The sequence below is a fragment of the Triturus cristatus genome, chromosome 9, assembly GCF_964204655.1.
Source record: "Triturus cristatus chromosome 9, aTriCri1.1, whole genome shotgun sequence".
Lineage (NCBI taxonomy): Eukaryota > Metazoa > Chordata > Amphibia > Caudata > Salamandridae > Triturus > Triturus cristatus.
The window spans coordinates 1,025,698,700-1,025,714,614 of record NC_140592.1 but is presented as its reverse complement, the minus strand read 5'-3'; the positions used below and the strand labels follow the sequence as shown (position 1 = coordinate 1,025,714,614).

The window sequence follows — 15,915 nt, the reverse complement described above, 5'->3', positions numbered from 1 at the left end:
TCCCCCAATCTGCCTTCTGCCTGTTACCATAGAAACAGGTCATGGAAACTGCACTAAGCACACAGGTCAGAAGATCAGCACACAATGTTCCTACACAAGAGAGGAAGTGTGCTTCACTTTTCAACATATCAGCTAATCATATATAATGTTCCTTACAATCTGTTTTTGTTAACTAATAAGAATCATACCTTTAAAAAACAGAAATATACACCCTACCTTTCAGTTTACAAAGTAGTCATACAACCAATGATTTCTTGTCTTTTTTTTAAAAAAAAATCAGTGGATCCGCGCACCCAGGGGGCCCCAGAGGGTCCTTCTGGGACCCCCTAAGCACCTCTAGAGGGTCAGAGTATTTTCACTCTGCCCCCTTTATATGTTTTACACACTTAATCCCCTTGCTTCTTCAGCCTCGCTTCTACCGAGGCAGAAAATGGCCGCCAACCGTTCCTGGTTTCGAATGTAGAGAGACACGACAGCCAATTAGCATTCAGCGCGCGATCGGGGGGTGCGCGCTCGGTTCGGGGAGGATGCGCTCACGGTGCGGGTAGGGTCCGCAGATATTTATGTACTTTTAACTCTAATTTTCTCAGGAACTACTGAATGGATTCACACCATTTATGCAAAAGGCACGAGTCTGAACTGAGGACTACCTCTTTGCCAAATTTGGTGTCATTCCGTTCAGCGGTTCGGGCTGTAGCTGCGACAACAGATCCTATGGGAAATTGCATGGGGAAAACGCGTTTTGGGACCCCCTTTTTTCTCGGCCCCCGCTTGACGAATCACCACAAAATTTTCAGGGTAGGAGCGGAGCGGAGCTGGTCAAAAGTTTGGAAAATTTTGCGAGGATTCGTCAACCGGCGCCTGACTTATTGGGAATAGAATGTTGCGGATTTCCTATGGAAAATAGGTCCTAACTATAACTACCTACTGGCAACTGCCAGTAGGTAATATATAGTTACATCGCCGTGTTTACACCGCAATGACTTTACAACGCAGGCATTACAACGCAAGTCGTTAAAACGACGTGCGCTGGATTTAGGAATAGTATGATTTACTATTCCAACTCCAGTCTACGTACAGTAGGGAAGGTGTTGGAATAGTAAATCATACTATTCCTTAGGTTAGAGCAAGTCATTGCAATGACTTGCGTTGTAATACCCGTGTTGTAAAGGTATTGCAGTGTAAACCCTGCGATGTAAACTATGTTTCCCAAAAATATATAACCTACTGGCGGTCGCCAGTAGGTAGGTCTAGTTAGGACCTAGTTACTATAGGAAAATGGCAACATTCTATTCGCAATAACTTTGGCGCCGATTGATAAATCTTCGTGAAAATTTCTAAACTAATTCTTTGTTGGGATCAGCTCCTATGTTGAAAGTTTGGGGGTGATTCGTCAAGGGGGAGCCGAGAAAAAAGGGGGGGGTCCCAAAACGTGTTTTTTCAATGTTAATTTCCATAGGAAACTTTAGACATGGCTACAGGTCGAATGGGTGAACGGAATTAACCCACATTTAGTAGGGAGAAGGGTCTTGGTCTAGAAAGCACGCTTTTATTTGGTGTAAATCCGTTCAGTAGTTTGAGAAATATCGAAATTTATAGATATCAATATTTGGGAATTCTGCCATCTGATTGGCTGAGGCGTTACGAGCACGAGCTTGCTGCACATTGGCTGCGAGCGTTTGGAACTAGGAAGTGTTGGCCGCCATTTTGTGATTCCATTGTGTGCAAAGTGAACTAATCATACCTACCGGTGTGAAAGTGCTAGGTTCCGAAAATTAAGTGAGGTATTGCCTAGAGTGTGATGCTGCTAAGGTGAGGTGGTGCGGGACTCTGGGATTAGAGCGTGAGTCTAAATTGTGTGTCTTATGCTGTGAAGTCATATGCCGTGGCCGCTGCAGTACAGCTGTGGAAGTAGTGTCAGCATGTGTTTATAACTACTAGGACGAACTACTGACCCGTACTGGTCTGAAAGTTCTGGGGTACAGAAAATATGTGAGGTAGTGTGTAGAGTCTCATGCTGCTAAGCTGAGCTGCTGCCGAACTCGGGTATGAAAGCGTGAGCCCAAACTGTGTATCATATGCTGTGAAGTCATGTGCTCTGGCTGCTGTGCCACATCTGTGCAAGTAGTGTCAGCATGTAGTTATAGCTACGTGGAGGAACTTTTGTTTTGAACATTGTAACTTGTGTATGGTGCTTAGGGGGTGTTATATAGGGAGTGCGAAGGTAAATTTGTGTGTATGAAATGAATTTGGTATTTGGAAAGTGGAAAGCACTGACTCCTACGGGTCTAATGGCGCTGGGGGCATAAGGTGAGTTGCTGCTGGAGTTGGGAATAAAGCTGATGAACTACTGACCCCTATTGTGAACTTTTAACGTGCACGTGCCGTTAAATGTTCGATAAAATGTTGCAAAAGTATATCGTTCGGTAAAAAAAAAAAAAAGATGAACTTTTAACCTGCAGGTGTCGTAGAAGGTTCCAGAAAGTGTGGTGATAAAATAGGTTGTACTTGTGACCTGTATGTGGGGCAGAATAATAAGTAGCTTTTCGGAAGGAAAATTCTAAATTAACCAAAGGAGGTAGGTTTTGGAATCTCGTTGATGGAATCAAGTATTCTGATTTGTTCTTTACATGTATTTATGTGTGGAGCTACAGAGAAATTGTGTCATTCCTGGTTTCATTCTTGATGAAGTCGGAGCTTTACATGTACTATATGAGAAAGAGAGAACTGTATGTGTGTGTCATTTGAAATCTGGATAACAACTACAAAGGTGAGTTAGAAATGAACAAGGTGGGTTATGTGTTTTATTGTATTGATTAAGTATTTGAGGTGATGTTTTTAATTTTGAAAGTATTTTTTATTTCAAAGTAATATAGTGTTAGCAAAGTGTGGTGCTTGATATTGGTTATGAAACATGCATAACATTTGAGCTGTTATATAAGTATTTTATATATGTTTAGGAATTTTTCACAGAGAAGAAGTGTAGTTTGTCATCTTTATAGGACTGTGTTGTTTTGAAAACTAGGTACAGCATTAATTTGAGTTTGTAATGTATTTGGGGAGATAAAGAAAATGTCGCACGTTTGCAACTGATACTTTTTGTGGAAATAGTGGGGTGGTGGTAGGAGACGTATGTGTTATTAAGTTAAAAGCGATAAAACGAAATGCAGAAATGTTATGTGGGCAGGTTGTGGTCTTATTTTTGACTCTGAGAGGTAGGTTTGAATGTAAGTCAGGGTAGGCTGTTGTACAGCGGGCCGTATACAGTGTTAGAAGATTACATGGAGAGGAGATGGAGATAGGAAAAGTGATACTTTCCTTTTATATGTATGCATAGTATGAATCATGTGATCCTAAGTTGAGATATAATAAGAATATGGTTTCTGGTTTGCAATTGGGTATAGTTAATAGTTTTTGTAGTTTCTGACTAGTGAATAATAAAAAGGTAGATATACTAAAATATATGGTAGTAAACATATTTATTATTGTCTGTTCTTATGGAATAGAAGTAGTTGGGGAGTGCTTCTTTAGAAGAGATGTTTTATAAATGTGTGAGAGATAAAAAAAAATATGTAAATGTGCGGTATATTTTCTGTATGACTTTGTTGACATTAGAGAACTACATGTGATTATAAGTGATACTATTTGTCAGGCTGTGTTGCTGTGGTGGATATATGTATGTGTTGAAGTGGTTCGTGTTTTACTGATGGTGAGCTTCACTATCCCTTTTGAGACACTCGTCAATTTATTCATTCCATTTAATATCTTTACTTTACATACAGTAAAGGCACTGTATATCAAAAGTTTGTGAATTAGAACTTTGTTTACTCTCCCCATGCCCTGCTATACACTCTACAGAGTGTTTAAGAGACTTTCATAACATATAGATGTCTAGCTAGTAAAGGTGGTGTAGTTCGACTGGGCCCATTTATAAACCGTGCTATGGGATGGTTTATGTTTTACCCGCCAATTTGCATGTTTGAATACTTTTTGCTGATAAGTGTTTTTCCCGGCAGACGCTTGTTAAAATTAACGTTATATATGGGTATAGTGGTGCTACTAGGAATGGGGGGTGTCTGTTTGATTTTGTACTGTTAAGCACGGGCGAGGGTGGGTGTGGGGGGAGGTAAATATGTTGCTGTTTGAAACACAGAATATAGTAACTTGGAGATGTGGCGGTACTAAAGGTGATGTAGTACCACTGGGAGCACTTATAAAGTACCATATGGCATGGTATATGTTTTACCCGCAAATTTGCATGTTTTAATACGGTTTGCTGATGAGCTTTTCGGGAGACATCGGTTGAAAATAAGCCTCTGTATGGCTATAGTGGCCCTTCTACATGTGTGGGTCTCTTTATTTTACTGCATAAAGTTAAGCAAGGGCGGGTGTTGAGGTGGTGTAGTGGGACTGTGACTATTTATAAACCGTCTTATGGTATGGTGTATGTTTGAGTTGCAAAATTGTAAGTTTTAATAGCTTTTGCTGATGAGCGTTCCGGCAGACACCAGTTGACATTAAGTCGATCTATGGCTATAGTGGCGGTAACGGGAGTGCAGGGGCTCGTTGTTTGATTTCTTAAGGTTAAGCATGGTATGGGTGGGGGTGGTGGATGTGCGTATGTTGCCGATTATAAGATGTACATTTGTAACGTGAGCATGTGTTGTTAGTAAAGGTAATATAGTTTCACTGGGCCCATTTTTAACCGTGCTATGGTATTGTTTGTTTTTCCTGCGAATTTGCATGTTTGAATACTTTTTGTTGATAAGTGTTCCGGCACACACCTGTTAAAATTAAGCCTGTGTATGGGTATAGTGGCGCTACTAGGAATGGTGTTTTTTTTTTTTTGTACGGTTAAGGTAGGGCTTGGGTGGTTGTGGGTGTGGGGGAGGTGGGTATGTTTCTGATAAAAACACAGAATATAGTAACGTGCAGATGTCGAGCTAATAAAGGTGATGTAGTACCAATGGGTGCACTTATAAAGTGCCCTATGGCATGGTATATGTTTTACTCGTAAATTTGCATGTTTTAATACGCTTTGCTTAGGAGCGTTTCAGAAAGTGGGGGTGCTCTAAAGGGGGGGGGGCGCAAAGCTCTTAAAGAGGTGTGGGCTAGAAGTTGGGCCGTGGTCTAAATCAAGAGAAGTATCATTGTGTGCTTTAGAAAATCCTCTCCAATTATCCTATGTTCGGAAAAAAACATTCTTTAAAGGATTTCCCTTCCTTCTACAACATGGGTAACGTAGCGTGATGTCTCCAGTTCTCAGTAGTGAGCAAAATAAGCATGCGTACATCGCTGTGCATGCCCTCACTGCAGTGCAATAAAAAAAAAAAATTGACTGTTTGCGGGGGCCGAAAATAAAATTGACTATGTTTGCGAGGGCTGAAAGTAGAGCCTGATAGAGACAGTTTTGGAGGCTCCTTGAAAATAAGTGCTGTTCCACAGACCCGGCCCAATTAAAGCCCAACATTCATCTATCCTAAGCACTGGGCCATCCAACCATTTTTTAATTGATGCATACATTCCTACTTATATACATACATACATCTGTTCCTGCACTTATCTTAGGTATCTATGAGCGCACTCGCCTATTGTAAGCACTGTGTCATTCATGCAGCCATACGCCTATATATCCATAGATACATCTGTCCCATAACCAATCCTAAGCATCTATCAATTCACCAGTCTATCGTAAGCACTGGTCCCTGTATTCATTTATCCTTCCATTCATACATTGATACATCCATCTATGTATATATGCATTGACGCATTTGGCCATGCATCCACTCGCCTTTTATTCAACTATCGGGCATCGTCCGCCCCAGATCCTAAATAGGACGTATTATACTCATCCATCCAGTCTGTTAAGGGGTCGAAAAGGTTTGCGAAAAAGCATTGACGGGCAGATTATTTTGTAAAGAATAACAAAGCTTTGAGTTGCTCTTTGTGGAGCATACTTCAACATCCTTCTCTGGGGGTGTTTTAAAGAAAGGTACATATAGCGAAAGAAATGTAAAGGAGCTTTTAAGTGTAAGACGTTAATTTAGAAACAAGGTTTTGTCGAGTTGTATATAGGTACACTGTTTAAAAGTGGCCATGACTGACAAAGTGAATACCTGTATTTCTTACATTTGAGAAAGTATACCAGAGAGGTAATTTGGGGTGGTGAGAACCTTGATTTCTATATTTCCATGTGAAGTACAGTATAGGAATATAAAAGTAAGTGGAAAGCTTTTATGTTCATATTAAAGAGGGGGTGTGTGAACTAAGTGAGGCAGGCAGAGTGTGTTTTCGTAGCCCTAAAACAAGAGAATGTGTAAGGTCAGAGCAGGTTCATTCTGGAGTTGCTTGCTTGTGGTCGTTTGAAGAGGCACAACCAGAGCGAAATTTCGGGGGAGCCAAATTTTTTCAGCAGTAGGCAGAGTGGGGATGTAGGGGCTGTAAAAAGGGGTGAAAAAGAACAGTCTTCTTTACCAAAAAATGATTTTTTGAAAACCTGTGAAGTACTCGGGTGCGGCTGTGTGTGTGCGCTCGGGAAGCTGGTTGAGAGAGTCCAGGGCAATGGGCGATGCGCGCCTGATGGTGTGTTTGCTAATTACCCCACAATGATGTTGCTCCTGCGTTGCAAAAAGAGAAGGGAAATTCTGAGAGAAAAAGTGTATTTTTAAAGGATTTCCCTTCTCCTACAATGCGAGTCACCTGGCAGGATTTCTGCACTTCTAAGTAGTGAGTAATGTGCATGCTCTCACAGTCTCACTGCAGTGCAATAAAGAAAAAAAAAAGGGATGAGGTTTGCGAGGCCCGAAAGTAGACCCCCATAAAGACCTGTTTCGAGGCCACCTAAAAAAAAAGTGCTGTTGCTCAGACACCCACAGACACCCCCCCCCCCCCCCAGCACTTAAAACCAGGGGGGCAGTGTTATGTTTGGAAAGTTGTAAATAAAATTGTAGGCTAATAATGGTTATTTTTGTGTGTGATTTTTGGTTGATAATATCATCTTAAATACATACATTACATTTTTTTAAAAATACTATCTATAAAGTTGTCTGTGGTGGGTTGCAGATGGAGTGGTGTGGGGTGGTGGGGTGCGGCGGAGAGGTGAAAAGTATGAGGTAGTGCAGTTATATAAATTGTAAAGGTGTTTGTAAATAATTAAATAAATACTTGCTGTATGTTCTATGGCACTACTTGTCATGTTAGTGCTGCTCGGTCGTGTTCAATCACATTGCAGCATTGGGTGTGGAAGTCGTTAGTGGAAGTTTTGTAATTGTAGGTTATAATTTTAACATAGTGAACAAATGTGAAAAATATTTGAATCTATTTTTTTTTTCTGAAAACTATTTTGTTTGGATTAAAATTTGGAAATGCCAAGAGAGAGTACAAAAAAAAAAGAAGAGAAGAAAAATAGATTTGTGCAAAAGGCAAAAGTTTGTATTTGGAAAAAATGGTAGTACAGAAAAAACTTGTTCTAATATAAGAACAAGATGAAAAAAGGATCACACAAGAGGAAAAATAGGAATTGTTCAAGTAAGGTGAAGCAGAGTTCAATTTCAAATACCAGGAAAAAGAAAGATGATAAAGAAATAGTATCTGTTACTCGGAAACAAAAGGAGTTTCATGAAAATCGTCAGACTTTTTCGATCTAGAGTGATTCAGAATTCAATGAAAGAAAGCTTCAAATATAAAAGGAATGTTTTTGAATTGAAAGAGAAACAGCGTATTGAAAGTATAGTGGATAGTGCTTTCAATTTAAAACAGAAGTTATTCATTGTGATTTTGAAGAGAAAGTATTAAACAGAACGTTAAGTTGTTACAAGGACTAGATCTATGTCACATAAGAAAATATACTGAGAAGTATGGGCATTCTCTGGCTTGTCTTTGAAGAAAAGTTTGTAAAAGTGTTTATCAGTTGAGGATGTGAGCAGTATGTTATTCAGAAATGCAGAAGTTTGTGAAAAAAGTGTACTATGTAAAAATTTCTGCATTATTTTTAAGTGAACTGAGTACACGTCTTTTATATGCTTCTTTATTAGTTGTTCAAAAAAAGTGTGATGATATTGAAATGCGATATTTTGGTTCAGAGGAGCAGTTCAAAGTTTGACAATTACAGATGTTGGCGGAGATGGGAAAGTGATTAGCACTGATCAGTTTGAAGAAGAAATTGGAAAGTTTAATGTAGTGTGGTGTGAAATACGAGACTGTTGTCAACGGACTGATTATAAAAGTCAAAGTAGGAATGTTGATTTGTATTTGAAAAGTGAAAAGGAGAACAATGGTAAGTGGGTAGAATTTACAATTTACTTGTTGGTGGAAGGTCAATTTGAGTTAGGTAGTGATCAACGTATATGTAAATATTGTTATAACAAATTAGAAGAGAACCAAAATGCCTTTTAGAGCAGTACACAATAACTTCGAATTAGTAGCTATTCCGGAGGAACTGGCAGAATTGAATACATACGAGTCTGTTCTAATTCAATGTGTTAATTCTTTTCAAACTACAATTCGGATGGAGCATAAAACATGTAAACTGTCACCAACTGACTTGCCAAGAGGTTTGAAGGAAGAGTGGTGTACTTACTTTTGGATTTTAAGAAAAATATTGAAACTATTGCTGGAGTGAAAGAGGAAAATTAGGCAGTAGTCATTCTAGTAAATGTTGTAGTAACAAAAAGTCGGAAAATATGGAACTATTTTGTGGGTGTTAATAAAGTTGAAAAGGCTACCTTATATCTTATAGAGAACAATATTTATTACAAAACTGTAAATGTGGGTGAACAGGTAATAAGTTTAGAAGATGAATCTTGTTGATCGATATTCTGAAGCTGCAATCGGTGCAGGTGGATCATTATACCGTCCACCTTCTCCTGTAGGAAACCGCTGTGGAAAATAATGACCTTCCAAGGTTCTCACATACACTTATTGGAGTTCCCTGTGCTTTTTTCATTTCAAATAACTAAATGCTTTTTCCTATTACTTCTTTTGAATGCAGAGGACATATTGTGTAATGTTCATAAATATCTTCAGTCCTTGACTTGTCCATTTTCTCTATTTGACCACTTGAAATTTCAGATTATATTCTGAAGATGCTAGATTTCGACAGCGCATTTTCTACATATTTCACCTTTTTGCTTGTCGTATGCAGTGAACCACATACTTAAAATTAAAGTTCATCAATAAGTTCTTTCTGCGAAAGAATTTGTGGAGAAACTTCAAGAAAGATGAAAATTTAGAAGGACACAATCAATTTGATGGCATGTCAACGTGGAACAAATGAGTATTGATATTGTCGTCATGAAGAACTCAAGTGTATGTTACAGAACGTAGGTACAAGAACATGGTTTGTCTCACTTAGCTGTGCAGAGTATGAATGGGAAGATTTGCTTGACTTTCTAAGAGAAGCGAATTCCAATATAAAAAATGTTGAAATAAAGACTTGTGGTGAACTGTGTTCATTGGATCCTGTATATGTGTGCAGATATTGTAATGATAGGTATCATCCTATAATGTCTTATCTGCAATAAAAAGAAAACAGCTCTTGGAGAGGTTACCGATTTCTTTTGGAGAAAGGAGTATCAAGCAAGAGGTGCACCTCATATACATATGTTACTATGGATCAAGGATGAACCTAAATTTGGAAATGATTCTGATGAAACAGTATTGTCTTTTATTGAATAGTATGTGACATGTGAGATACCAAGAGAAGAAGGAGGTAGAGGCTTGAGATACCGAGTTTTACGTTCCCAGAGTCACAGTTGTTGAAAGTATTGCAGAAGAAACTACAACTTTAAAGGAAAATTTTACACCAGATGTCGGTTTGGTTTCTCCTGTCCAGTCATTTGTAAAGGAAGAGTAAATTATTGTTTTTCTTCTGTAAGGCACACAATAACTCTGAAATCTCAAAAGAATAACTACAAGTTAAAAAGAAGAGAAGTGTAAAAGTAGATCAATGATTACAATCCAATCATTTTAAAAATGTGGAATGCGAACATGGACATTCAGTATGTTGCAGATAACTCAATTGCTGTTGCATGTTACGTTACATCGTACATAACAAAATCAGAAAAATAGAGATGTGGGAATAAATTACACAAGAGAAAAGCCTTAGTAAAGAATTGTACAGCTTTACTTTGAAAATGCTTTCCCACCGAGAAATTGGATTGTATGGATGTTCAGACTGATTGTGCTATTCAAGTTTAAATTCAAAATCACGAGGAATCATTTGGGTAAGTTTAGGTCTTGCCTGCAAACGAAATGGAGTCTTGAAATGATTTGAAGAGATTTAAGAATTAGCAGTAAATGAAGCAGACAGTACAGACAATCTTAAAACTAATATGTTGGACACGTACTAACCGAAAAAGAGTCAACATCTGGAACAGCTATGTCTGTATGAAGTACTTCAACGTTACAGCTTGAAATGTTAAACAGAATGTGAAAGTTTAGATAAGGGAGAATTTTACTATTTAGCACTTCTGCAACTGTTTAAGCAATGGTGTAGTGAAAGTGAATTATTTGGAGACTTTGACTGTTACGAAGATTCTTGTAATACATGTAAAAATGTTGAATGATGAAGTTGAACAAAAAAAGTCTATTACAGCTGAAATTAGTAATGAAAGTTCTCAAGATCGTGACTACATGGACCACTAGTTTCACTATCTTCTTAGACGAGCAATACTGGAAAATGAAGCAGCCATTGCTATGCATGAAGTTGAAATTGCAATGCGGTACAGCAGGTCCGAACAGTGAAACGGGGTCTTGATTCTATGACTGAGGATGTCAGAAGTTAAAGTTTGTGATGATTTCTGTGTACTCCCTCTGATGAGGTGCATCAAACTCTAGGTACCAACCGTGGAACGGTGTCTTGATCCCACGATGGATGATGTTAGAACTGCATCTGAGAGTGGAGATGAAGGTACTTTTTTTGACCAGGTGCAACCAACTCTAGATCCCAACAGTGAAACGGTGTCTTGATCCCACAGTGGACGATGTCCAATATAACGTGCAGGTGAATTTTCAGAGGTCCTTCAGTTGAGGTGCATCAGACTTTGTGCTTCCGTAGTTAACTGCATAGAAAAACCACAGGAGTTTAACCCATAAACCCAACTGAGATCTGGGTAGGTACAGTATAAATGCAACAATATCTCAGCAGGATATATTGTAATTACTTAAACTTGTATGTACAAGACATTACAGTCGGCGAACAAAAGAGAGGAGGCTTCAAATAATTCAATCCATGCGCCCATAGGCGTCATATATTATAAGAAGATCAGTAAATGTACAAAACAGTTGTTAAAGCACTGTAGGGTATAAATACCCAGGCAACCCTAGTGGAATGTGTACAAAGTGCTCATGACAGTGAAGTAACGGCGCAAGTGACAACGTGAAAAACACCACAGCATACGGCGCAGAAGAGTTTACAATATATACAGATTAAAAGGTTCAAACATCAACTAGTTCAATTACACAATTAGTAATTTCCGTTATGTTAATGAACCAAGGGTGAAAGTGGGCCTAAGGCGTTCGAGCTGGTGGGGAATGGTCGACGGCGTTTCGATCCTCTTAGATTAGGATCATCTTCAGCACCTGGGTCGCCTATTCGTGGAGTGCTCTGTGGATAAAAATATGTATCAGAGCGGCTGAAGGGGGGGTTTTGGGAAAGGGGGGGGGGGGGAGCAGAATAGGCAAGAAGGAGGATTCTCACAAGCCTACCTGAAGCGCATTGAATCAAGCGCTGGCGTGGGGGAAGAAGCGACGACGATGTTGAGGCTGGCACTGAGGTGGAGTGCAATAAATGGATGGAATCCACCGCAAATTCTATGGGAAGCAAGAATAGGAGTGTGACCATGGGGAAGGCTGAGCGCACTGGGCGGAAGGCTGGGAGTGCACTGGGAAAGGAGTCGACGGCGGGATAGACAAAAAAACTCACCGCTATTAGAATTGAATCGGGGTGATTGCAGGGGCGTGCACCTTGTTCGTGAGTCGAGGTTGCAGGACACGGCCTAATGGAAAGGGTGAATGAACGGGGAGGGAGGTTAAAAACAATACTAATATGTGGCGGAAAGTCAACAGGAAAGGGCGTAAGCTTGATCCGAGACTTACCCAATAGAAGAGTCAAAGGGATCGAAATGAATCAGGAGACAGGAATCAATCCACGATATCAGGGAGACGGAGATGCCACGGTCGTGTGCTATCCTCGGTCAATGACTGTAGTCAAAGACGCGTAGCCTTCTATAAGAAGGAAACGCTAGCGTTACGGGAAAAGCGTTCATTGGTCCTCAGAGAGGGGGGCGGTACTGTTGCTGGGGACGCTATGGGTAGGTCCGTGGAGACGGCACGGAAAGGGAAGAGTTACAAGGAACTTGGAGCGCTGGTTGGGCAGGGGGTGTGGTGTAACCAGAGACGCCTGGAGTCAGAAACTCGGAAAAGCAGGGGAAAGGAGCTGGGGAAAGGGGGTACCTTCCATAATGGTGTGCCACGCATGGCTGGAGATATTCAAGGTTTTAACAGTATAAACCCTGCAAACGAAGGGGAAGATTTTGCACGGAACTATGAAGCGCTGATTGGGCAGGGGGTGTGGTGTTGCCAGGGACGCCTGGATTCAGTCGCTCGGAAATGCAGGGGGAAGAAATAAGGGAAACCGTGATTGACAATTCAGAAAGGGGGGGGGTTGTGGGGTGGTGGTACTTTCCATAATTGTCTAACACGCAAGGTCGGAGATATTCAAGGTTATAAAAGTATTAGAACATGCACACAAAACAACATGGTCCCATACCAAAGTATAAATGACATACATGAGACACTCTGGAAGGGTAGTAAGGGAATATTTAGCAAAGGATGGTTCTAGTCTGCACGTATATCACAATTGTCAGGGGACTGACAAGGGGCAGAGGTGAAAATACATCATGGAGGGGCACAAGAACATGTGGGCTGTGTAACTAGAACCTCAGGTAGAGAAATGGATAGTGCTGTTCCACTCATCGATGGTGTTCAGGCCCTGATTCACAGAGTTACAGGGTGTTATCCATTTGCATTCACTTTTGTTAAGGAGAGCTTGAAGATTACCGCCTCTGGGTGGAAGGCGAGGTTGATCAATTATCTGCCACTTTATGTCAAGTGCATCATGATTCTTTTCCAAGTAGTGCGTCACCAGAGGGGCTGTGGTGATCTTGCAGTTTATTCTGCTTTTATGTTGGATGATTCTTTGCTTTACCATCTGTGTCGTCTGTCCGATATAGATGAGATGGCATGGACATTCAATGGCATAGATAACATTCTGTGAGCGACAATTGGTGAACGTATTCAGAATGTGTGATTGGATGTTGAATCTGAATTCCTTGGTGTTAACTGTAAGTTCACAGACACTACATGATTGGCATTTGTAATGGCCCAGTACAGGTGGCAAACCCCAAGTGGAGGTGATGGTATTTGGTGTGGCCAATTTGCTGGGCCAACTGATAGCATGAACCAAGTGATTGGATAGATTATTGCCGCGTTTGAAGGAGAAAAGAGGCGGCTCCTGAAATGATTTATTGGTTCACAGGAGTGTCCAATTTCGTGAAATAATTTTCTTTACTCGATTGCTGCTTGGACTGAACTGGGATACAAATGGAATACGAGAATTGGTTTTTTTAGGTTGGGGTGTAAGTAAAAGATCATGGTGGCAATACCAAGCCCTTTTACGAGCTCGTGAAGCCAATCTGCGTTGGTAACCTCTGTCGGTGAGTTTTTTGCACAGGACCTCGGATTCCCTGAAATAGTCCTTGCGCCATTTACAATTCCTCCGAATGCGAAGGCATTGACTATAAGGTAGCCCATCTTTGAGTCCACGGGGGTGGTAACTCGAGTAATGTAACGGAGTATTTCTTTCCGTGGGTTTTCGGTACAGTGATGTTCCAATCATACCTTCTTCCGCATGTATGTTCAGGTCTAAGAATGGCAGGTCATTGGTTTTATGTTCACACGTAAATTTCAAATGAGTTTGAGAGTTGTTCAACCACTCGACAAAGGATGTTAACGTCACGGCGCTCCCCTTCCAGAGTAAGAGGACATCGTCAATGTATCTTCGCCACAGGGAAATCTGATGTCTAAATTGGTTGATGGGTGAAAGTATAAGACATGTTTCAAGTTTGTGGACAAAGAGAATGGCAAAATTTGGGGCAAAGCAAGCGCCCATAGAAACACCTTTGATTTGTAAATAAAAATCATCCTTGTACAGGAAGTAATTGTTTTCTAAGGCAATATGCAACAGATCCATGATAAATTCTGTGGGAATGCGGGTGGGTCTTGGTCTGCTTTCAAGTAATTCGGAGATGGCTAGGAGACCTTCGTCATGTGGGATGTTCGTATATAGGGATTCTATATCCAAACCAGCCATCAATTCGGTCTCCGTGTCATAAGGTCTGTCTTCAATGGTCTTGATCAAGTCCATACTGTCTCGTATGAAAGTGTCAGTGAGGGGGACAAATTCTTTAATCACTGCATCTATGTATTTGCCCAAAGGCTCCAGAACAGAACCACAGCCGGAAACGATGGGTCTACCCGGGGGATTCTGGAGGTCCTTGTGGATCTTGGGCAAGACATAGATCACAGGCGTTCGTGGGTGAGCATTATTGAGAAAGGAGAATTCTTTAGGAGAGATGATATTTCTGGTTTGTGCTTGTTTGGTAATGTGTTGTATTTTATTCCTTAGGTCCGGGAGTGGATCATGGGTGAGCTTACGGTAATGGGCCACATTAGCCAGTTGTCTTCTGATTTCCAAATCGTATTTATCATTATCCATGACGACAATTCCACCCCCTTTGTCTGCCGGTTTGATAGTTAAATCGGATCTTTTCTTGATGTTAAGTAGAGCCTGTTTTTCAACAAGTGAGAGATTGTAAGGAACATATTCAAAACCCTTCTGTACGTCTGCAATCGCATGGAGCACTATACGCTCGAAGGAAAGTATTTCTGGAGGCATAGTGTGTGAGGGTGGATTGAAAGTAGAGGGGGGATGGAAATGAAGAACGTTGGCTTGAAAAGGATCTGGTCTATCCGCAAAGAATTGCCGCAGTCTAATTAGTCTGAAGAACTGTAGCAGATGTGCATGAAGATCAAAAAAATTACTACGTTCAGTGGGTACGAAGCTTAAACCTCTACTGAGTAGTTTAATTTCATCTTCAGAGAGATTATGTTTAGAGAGATTGAATATGGGAATCAACTCCGAATTGGTATTAGATCCAGGGACGTCTGGTTCCACATCAATGGTGGGGTTGTTCAAAGTATCCATGGAGGTAATCATTGTTGAGGGCCCCAACGATAGAATTTGTTTCTTGTTTGTCTCTCTCCGGAGTATTGATTTTGGTAATTGTTGCGTGTGCGTGGACGGTTCTGGCCGCGTCCGCGGCCTTGTTCTAAAAAACCAGGTGGTAACAGGGATGGAAGTCTGTTGGTGTTCCTGGAAGTGCTGGGCTCTTCGTTTGAATCCGACTCTTCAATTGAGGTATTTGAGGAGTCCGAAAAGGTAATGTGTTGATTGTTCCTAAATCTATCCCAATTGCGTGTCCTAGGTGGATTGTAGGGAGTGTTGTAAAATTCGTCCTTGAGGTAAGGATAGGTTTTCTCTATGCTATAGTATTTTATGTCCCTTTGTATTTTGGTGATTTTTTTGTTGAGTTCAAAGGTATTGAAAGTGGCTATGGTGGAATTGATTTTGTCCAGTAAGTTTTTGGCTTCAGGAATAGAGTTATCTTCTAAGATGAGTTTCTCAATTTCGGCAATCTCTTCTAGTTCTTTTTGACTGTGTTCTATGGCTGTGTCAATTCCCAAAACCATCCAATGACGGGAACAAGTAGTGGCCAGATGACTAAAGCCAGTGCGAAATTTGGGATCTTTGGTGAAGATTGCTGGGACGTTGCGTATTTGCAGGCCCAATGGAAT

The 15,915-nt window shown here is 40.6% G+C and overlaps 1 protein-coding gene across 9 annotated transcripts in view; it reads right to left on the bottom strand.

Moving 5' to 3' along the window:
* AREL1 (apoptosis resistant E3 ubiquitin protein ligase 1) overlaps positions 1-15,915 on the bottom strand; it is a 632,176-nt gene that overhangs the window by 551,027 nt on the left and 65,234 nt on the right. For 3 of the 9 annotated variants that reach the window (XM_085626755.1, XM_085626757.1, XM_085626756.1), the window contains exon 4: positions 10,845-11,060. The exons of the other annotated variants lie outside the window; for them this stretch is intronic. The gene's annotated coding sequence lies outside the window, so the exon portion shown is untranslated. The remainder of the gene's footprint in view (positions 1-10,844; positions 11,061-15,915) is intronic. 9 annotated transcript variants of the gene reach the window in all.